The following is an 8867-nucleotide window of genomic DNA, read 5'->3' as shown; positions in this document are numbered from 1 at the left end:
TAAATTTTAGTTCTGTTATATTCTCAGAAAAAAAGTATAATTTTATCCTATTTTTTTAAAATGGAAATATCATTCATCTAATATTTAAGGTCCTGTCCACTCCTTTATTAGAGTTCATAAGGCCCAAATTAAACAAGGCTCACATATATCAGTATTTCATTCTTTTCCTTGTATATAACTGGGAAGTATTTGCCAGCAGGTATTAAATTCTACCTCTTAAGAATTCTAGAGTGCTCCATAAATGTGTGCAAATTTCCTATAGGTATATTTTAAATGCAAATTTCTGTGACAATTTTATGAACAGCTGTAGAGTTCAAAAAAAGTGCATTTTCTAATTCATACTATCTATATGCAAAGTCACGGAAAATATCAGATGTGATATGCTATAGCTTGCTTCAGTGGAATATAACCATTTATATTTATAGAGCACAGCACCCATCTTTCCCAAGCACTTTCTAAACCCAAAGAGAAAAGTTAGTTAGCCTGCCATTACCAAAGAACCATCTTCAGGATGAAATAGTGGCTTCCTCTCAAACATAAAGCAATAAGCTGCTTCAAATTGAAGGAAAGAAATTATGGCTGATCAACTGCAAGAATTTTTAAAAGGCCGAAATGAGCTTAAATTTCACTGAGAAACCAATGGCAATATAACTGAATGAGTATTAGACTGTAAGGAAATCAGAACTATGTATTTGTCCCAGCTCTAAAAGGAGAAATCCAAATGGCCATGAGCAAGCTACTCAATTTTGTTAGGTTTCTCTCTCTCAAAAAAAAAAAAAAAAAAAGAGGGGAAAAAAAATACAGCCCAGCCAGTGTTGCTAAGTGGTTAAGCATCAACCTATGAACCAGGAATTCATGGTTCTATTCCTAGTCAGGCAACATGGCCTGGATTGCGGGCTCGGTCCCCAGTGTGGGGTGTGCAGCCAACCAATGGTTCACTCTTATCATTGATGTTTCTCTCTCTCTCCCCCTCTCCCTTCCTCTCTGAAATCAATAAAAATATACATATTTTTAAAGTACAATAAAGAGAACCTAATCAATCTCTAAAATCCTATCCAATTCTGCATTCTATGAGAGTAAATAAACTCTTCTGGCCCATAAGCTGGCCTCAGCCACAGGCATGAGCACATCTTGATCCAAAGGGGGGAAAAATATAAGGGAAAAGCAAAGATGGAGAGGAAACAACCGCCCTTTACTCTTTCAAATCAGTGGAGTGACAGGGAGAAAACACTAGAAAGACTCATTATTGTACAGAACAATGTACTGACTACACACAGCCTTCACTTTCTTTTTCTAGATACCTTACATTTCATTTTAAAATTATTTAATAAATAAATATCTACTAAAAAGTAATTATTGGCTATGTTCTGGACTGGGTACTATAGGTCACACTAGGTTTCTTCTGAAACAGGAACTGCTACCACGCATGTTGTGACCAGGGGCAGTTGGGCAGTGTGGACCCTACATGACATCACCAAGATGTCCATGCTCTGGAGATATACCTTTGTACAGAGTTGGCCTGCCAGAACCCTGGGAAAGAAACTAAAGCTAGACAAGTTCATACAAAAAAAAAAGTATAAATGTGGTTGGTAGTGGTGCAGATATCCTCAATCTTGCTTGTTTCACAGTGTCTTTAGTGACTCAACAATTGCTTCCTGGAAATCCTTTGACAAAAATATACCTACAGCCCTGACCAGTTTGGTTCAGTGGACAGAGCGTTGGCCTGTGGACTGAAGGGTCCTGGGTTCGATTCCAGTCAAGGGCATGTACCTTGGTTGCGGGCACATCCCCAGTAGGGGGTGTGCAGGAGGCAGCTGATCGATGTTTCTCTCTCATCGATGTTTCTAACTCTATATCCCTCTCTCTTCCTCTCTGTAAAAAACCAATAAAATATATTTTTTTAAAAAATATATACCTACAGTTTATGTATTAAGAAGTTAGGTTCAGCCCTAGCCGGCTTGGATCAGTGGATAGAGCGTCGACCTGCAGACTGAAGGGTCATGGGTTCGATTCCAGTCAAGGGCATAAGCCTGGGTTGTGGGCTTGATCCCCTGTAGGGTGCGTGCAGGAGGCAGCCAATCAATGTTTCTCTCTCATCATTGATGTTTCTATCTCTCTCCCTCTCCCTTCCTCTCTGAAATCCATAAAAATATATTTAAAAAAAAGAAAAAGAAAGAAGTCAGGTTCAAACAACATAAGCATTTGTGTCTTAACAACTTAATAGCTGTTTGAAAAAATATCACACAGAAATTGGAAGAACACGGACATGAATTGAAAGAAAAAACATTTTCATTTTATTTTTACATAACCATGATTACTTACTGACTGAAAGTGTGCGTCTAACAGGCACTGCACAATCTCTCAAACCATGAAATCATATTAGACACCACCACCCTGCTTTCCTATTCCATGTTGATTTTCCCACAGTGCTTGCTTTTTATTGCTGTATTCACACAAAAACAAAACAAAAACAAACAAAAAAATGCCTCCACAAAGGCATGATGCATTCAAAGGAATATAGCCCAATTTCATATTAAAATTGATAACTATTTCACCCTAGGAGTTCCTGTGCTGTTTGACATATGGCAAGGATTTTTGTGTTTCTCTCTGTATTGCCGACGAAATTTTCTGCAGGACCTGGAGTGCCATGGTGCACATTTGGGGAACTGGTAGTTTTGTGGGGTTTTATTGCTAAATGTGTTTAATATAATCCTCCTTGTCCCTCTGGGGTTATCAAAACTACTCTGGGTGCTTTGTTGTTTTTCTCCAAATCCCATTTTTCTATTGCTTCCATTCCTTTCTGTGCCTATAATCTTTAATTATATGAATTAAAATCATGGATTATGGTAAAAGCAATTTGGCATGCTAGTGGTTTCTGGTAGGTGCTGTAAACTTCCACCCATTGGGCATTGACCTAATGAGTCTAATTCTGATAAAGTGACCTTAATTTTACATTCTAGAATGACAACACATTGTCACTGCTCTACACGGACTGCATCTTAATGATCAGAAGACACTTAAGTTTGTGGTCAACTCTGGATCTAGGAATTGATCTTCCCCTCCTCAGTTCTGGAAGCCCAATTCTGTCTCAAAACTCACATGAAATCGTCAGAATCTGGCTACCTTTGTTCAGAATAAGAAATATAACAACCATGTGGAATATTAGCCTGTTAGGCCATCTTCTTTCCCATTGGAGAGCCACCCTTAGGAATTTTTTAAAAGACTGTAAGACCACATAGAAAAGATTTGGGAAAAGAGCAATTGATGTAACTAACAAGCATTATCTAGTCCAAATCCACCAGATGCTATCTTTGGCTGGTCTCTCTTTTTTCTTGCCAGGCAGTGCTATAATACGAAATTCCTCCAGTTGCCATCTCACATCTTTTGGTTTCTGGGTAGGATCCTAATCTCTTCAAAAAGAGAGCTTCTATGCATAGTAATCTCAAACACATCTTGACTTCAAAGACATCTGCCTATCGCAAGCATTAGGACAATCCTAGAAGGACAATCTGAATTTTTTTTTTTAAATAGACCTAAGTTGTTGTATCCCCTGCTTGCAAGCCTCAACATCCTTATGAATTATTGGCAAATATTACTTGTATCAAATACGTGCGGCTAGAACTGCAGAGGTTTGGTTGTTGTCACTGTTTACATGACACTTTTAGTTGTACAACTTCCAGACACATTTCCACTGTGCATTTAGTATATGTTCAAAACCAAGAAGGGATTTTTTCAGTTTTATTAAAATTAAATTTTAGCTCAGTCTTATAAAACATTTAAAAATTTTTAAGTCTTTTCTATTTTAAATGTATGGAGCTTAGGTAGTTAATTTTCTCCCTCTTAAAGGTAATTATCCAAGGAAATCATCTGCATATATAATTGTCTTATTCTTAAGCAAAAAAAAATATGTTCATCATCTGAAATACAATCACTATAGTTACAGGATTTTGGTTTATAGAAGAGGTTGGCAACCACTTTCTGTAAGGGCCAGATAGTAAATATTTTAGGCTTTGCAGTCCATACAACTATCTCAGCAACTTAACTCTGTCATTGTAGCACAAAAGTAGCTAAGATAATACAGAAATAAGTGAATATAGCTGTTTCCAGAAAAATTTTACAGGTGTTGGCCTGTAATGTAATAATATATTACACTTTATTTATTCATTCACCCATCTAAGGGCACTTATTTTTTATTCCCCATATTGGCCAATAATGCTAAAAGAAACGCAAGAGTGTACATATCACTTCAAGGTAATATTTTGTTTCATTGGGATCTATAACCAGGAGTGGAATTGCTGGATCATATTGTAGTGGCATTGTTTTTAATTTTTGAGGGTTCTCCATACTGTTTTCTCTAATGGCTGTACTGATTTGCATTCCTACTAAGAGAGTACAAAGATTTCCTTTCTGTAATCCTTTGCCTTTTTTATTTTGATTTTATGTTTTTGTTAATCCTCACCCAAGGATATTTTTCCATTGATTTTTAGGGAGAGTGGAAGAGAGAGGGAAAGACAGAGAGAAACATCGATGTTAGAGAAACACATCGATTGGTTGCCTTCAGCACAAGCCCCGTTCAGGGCCCGGGCCAGGGAGGAGCCTGCAACCAAGGTACGTGCCCTTGACTGTAATTGAATCCTGGACCCTTCTTCGGTCCAAAGACGGAAGCTCTATCCACCAAGTCAAACCAGCTAGGGCTCCTTTTGCCTTTTTTTTTATAACAATCATCCTAACAAGTATGAAGTAAAATTGCCTTGTGATTTTGATTTGCATTTCTCTGATCATTAGCAATGTTGAGCATTTTTTTTTATTTATATGTTGGCTATTTGTATATTTTCTTTTGAGAAATGTCTATTCATTTTTATTCAAATATTTGTCCTGTTTTACTCAGGCCATTTATTTTCTTTATTGAGTTGTTTGAGTTCTTTATAAAGTTTATATATATATATATATATATATATATATATATATATATATATATTAACCTCTTACCAGATGTATGGTTTGAAAATATTTTTTCTCATTCCATAGATTGTTTCTTTAATCTGTTGTTTGCTTTGCAGAAGCTTTTTTGTTTGGCGAAATCCCATTTGCCTATTTTTGCACTATTTACTTGCCCTGCCTAAAATATTTTCCCCTTATATGACCACAATGAGGCCTTCTCTAATCATTTTGATACTACACTATTTCCAGTCTCCCTAACTGTGCTCTATCTACTTTTTTGTTTTTCTATAGCATGCATTACCTTCTGACATGCTGTATTTATTTATGATTTACTAGTGGCCTGGTCCACGAAATTCGTGCATTGGGGGACGAGGGTAGGGGTGTCCCTCAGCCCGGCCTGCACCCTCTCTAATCTGGGACCTTTCGGGGGATGTCTGACTGCTGGTTTAGGCCTGATCCCACAGGGAAGTCGGACATCCCTCTCGCAATCTGGGACCCCTGGCCCCTAACCGCCCACCTTCCTGCCTGCCTGCTTGATTGCTCCTAACCACTCTGCCTGCTGGCCTGCACACCCCCAGCTCCACCCCCCCCACCAGCCTTCTCGCCTTCAACTGCCCCCCCTGCTGGCCTGCTCACCCCCAACTGCCCCCTCTGCTGGCCTGATCACCCCCAACTGCCCCACTGCTGGCCTGCTCGCCCCCAACTGCCCTCCCCTCCTGGTCTGATCACCCCTAACCACCTCTGCCTCGGCCCTGCCACCATGGCTTTGTCTGGAAGGACATCTGGAAGGTCTCCTGGTCTAATTAGCACATTACCCTTTTATTAGTATAGATTGGCTCACTCTCACTGCTTGAATGTAAGCAGTAGGTCAACGATCTTCATGTATTTTGTTCATCAAGGTGTCTCAAGCACTAGACCATTCCACATAATATGCGTATCAATAAATATTTGTTGAATAATTGAATAATGTTATGATTTTCAACTCATCTGGAAAATATATTTTAAATTATGACACTACAAAAAGAAGCAATTAAAATTCACTATCATAATTTAAAAGTCCAAACAGCCTGGCTGGCATGACTCCAGTGGTTGAGCATCAACCTATGAACCAGGAAGTCATGGTTCGATTCCTGGTCAGAGCCCATGCCCAGGTTGTGGGCTCAATTCCCAGTGAGGGGCATGCAGATGGTAGCCGATCAATGATTTTCTCTCATCATTGTTTCTATCTCTCTCTCCCTCTTCCTTCCTCTCTGAAATCAATAAAAATATATTTAGAAAATAAAAGTCCAAACACAAACATTTGAATATGCACAAAAAGCACTAAAAAAATCTCTATTGCTATGATGGCATGATGAAACGCGTCACACATATGTCTGCACCGAGATTGGTATATGAGTGATAAGGATGCTGCTGAGCCCTGTAGGGGATTGTGCTGAGCATGGACAAGTCCTGCTAGGGTATTACACTCAAATAATTTTACATGGACAGGCATTCATGGGCCTGCATTTAAAACAAACAAACTTACAAAAACACAGCAGAGCCACACATTTCCTAATCAAGGACACATTGTCATCAATTTGAGTTTAACACAGAGATTGCAAGAAAACTTTTTTGTTCTGAGGTTTTCATAATACCAAGTTCACACAGCCACACTGGTGAGCAGCTTGCTTAACTCCAATATGTCAAGATAATGGCAAATGATGCATTTGAGTGTGTTTATTTTAAAATTGCAGACTGTCATAAATATTAAAAAGAAATGTGAGCCAAAAAATCACAAAGGCTTATTTTTTTCCTAATTGCTTGAAATAATCATGGACTTAATGATGCTTGCTGTCCGTACAATCAGAAGGGATTTTTAAGAATCCCTTCCACATCTGTATCCTCCAAAGCCGGTTCTAAATCTCAGGCAGTACATGTTAGCTCTGTAACTGGTGTTTGTGTACCTGTGGCGCATCAGCCAGAAGCTGCAGACACCAGCAGTGCCCACCTGTATCCTTCAGATCAATCCCCTGTGCTCTGGCCAGCTTCCAATAGCCAGGGTCCACATCTCACTGCCTGGAGACTTTTTTTTTTTTCATCTTAGAAAGGCTCTTTTGCCTTCGGGGACAGATCAAAACAGTAGCTCTCAGGAAGCTAAGCATCCTTCCTCCTTCCCCCTTGCAGGGATTCTAATGCATATATTTTACACATTTCCCAGAGTTTCCTCACAGGATTAAGCTCCTTCTTGGCTTCAAGTAACGTGCCCTTTGGGTCTGCCTTACCTTCCAAGTATCACTTGTTCATGCTTCCAGAAGTGTTTCCTGAACATCTCAAAAAAAGTGCTTTCACTCAAATCCTCAAATTGCCAGATAATTAAGCTACAGCAAGCATAAAACATCACCAGGAGTTGACTATGATACATGGCATATCTTCATGTAAAACTATTTTTTCTGTAAAATGTGACACATGGCATTGACATTATACTCATTTTATTAACATAAATGTGCTGGATATCTTCACTTTCCCCTCTTAATGTATGTCCACCCTTTTCCATCTTGTTCTACATGGACTGCATGGATTGCTCTACATGGATTACATCAACAGGCTCCTTGACCTCTGCTTCTGATCAGTTAGCTAATGGGAGGAACCTACAAGATTCAAGAAAGTAAGGAGAATGGAGTCAGGGTATTTACTCCCCTGCTGTTTTTCCTCTCTTCTGCATCACCACAAATTGGCTGCTTTTCTCCCCTCAGGCTACCCTCCTGTCAGGAGCTTTATCTGTACAGCTCATCTTTCCAGATCTGGTGACCACTCCCTCTCATTCTCCTTCAGGGTTAGGAGGTGTAATGGCTCCCTACTATTACTAAGTCAGGGTACAACACTTTTACTATTGAGTGGAGGAACCAAAATTATTTAAGTTGTCCCTTGGTTAAATGCTTCATAGATTACTCCATTTTAATATGTCTTTCCTTCATGAAAGGGCTCTGACTTTTACACTAAGAAATAAATGCACATAATGTATGTGTGTGTGTGTGTGTGTGTGTGTGTGTGTATTTCCCCTGGAGGTAAACAGCTTCAATTGCTTCTCTCTAAATAATATATTTGCACTTATATAGTTTGAATTAGTCAATAGCTAATAATATCTGTTGACTTCTTTTTTAAAAAATATATTTTATTGATTTTTTTTTTAAAGAGAGGAAGGGAGAGGTATAGAGAGTTAGAAACATTGATGAGAGAAAAACATCGATCAACGGCCTCCTGCACACCCCCTACTGGGTATGTGCCCGCAACCAAGGTACATGCCCTTGACCAGAATTGAACCCAGGACCGTTGAGTCCGCAGGCCGACGCTCCATCCACTGAGCCAAACCAGTTAGGACTATCTGTTGACTTCTTGCTTTGAAATAGAAAAACCTAGCTTATCCACATCATTGATACCTCTCCTCCCTGTGCTCAGTCAGTCTTGGCAAGGTCTGTCATTATGTCAAAATTATCGTTAGGTTACTAAGTGATGTAATCCAACATCTTTTTATTGAACCATAAACTTTAGAAATTATGTCTTCTTTTCCTACCATAAAAGATGAGAAATTTGTGGCTCCACATTTCTCTACCTCCCTTTACTTTCCCCCCTACTTCCCAATTTCTGTTAGTTCTACAACCGGTTTATACTGTAAGGTTTATTTTTTCCCACAATACTGAACACAAATTACTCAGCTTTTAGGTTTTCCTGAAGTTGCAATTCTTATTTTTTCCTTCTTAAGAAAAAAAATACTATGCCTTTTCTTTTGTTCTCATATTGTCCCCATTCCTCTAGCACAGTGGTTCTCAACCTTCCTAATGCCGCAATCCTTTAATACAGTTCCTCATGGTGTGATGACCCCCAACCATAAAATTATTTTCATTGCTACTTCATAACTGTAATTTTGCTATTGTTATGAATCATAATGT

Source organism: Myotis lucifugus, unplaced genomic scaffold (genome assembly GCF_000147115.1).
Source record: "Myotis lucifugus unplaced genomic scaffold, Myoluc2.0 scaffold_475, whole genome shotgun sequence".
NCBI lineage: Eukaryota > Metazoa > Chordata > Mammalia > Chiroptera > Vespertilionidae > Myotis > Myotis lucifugus.
The sequence above is the reverse complement of the archived record's forward strand: the minus strand, read 5'-3'. Positions refer to the sequence as shown.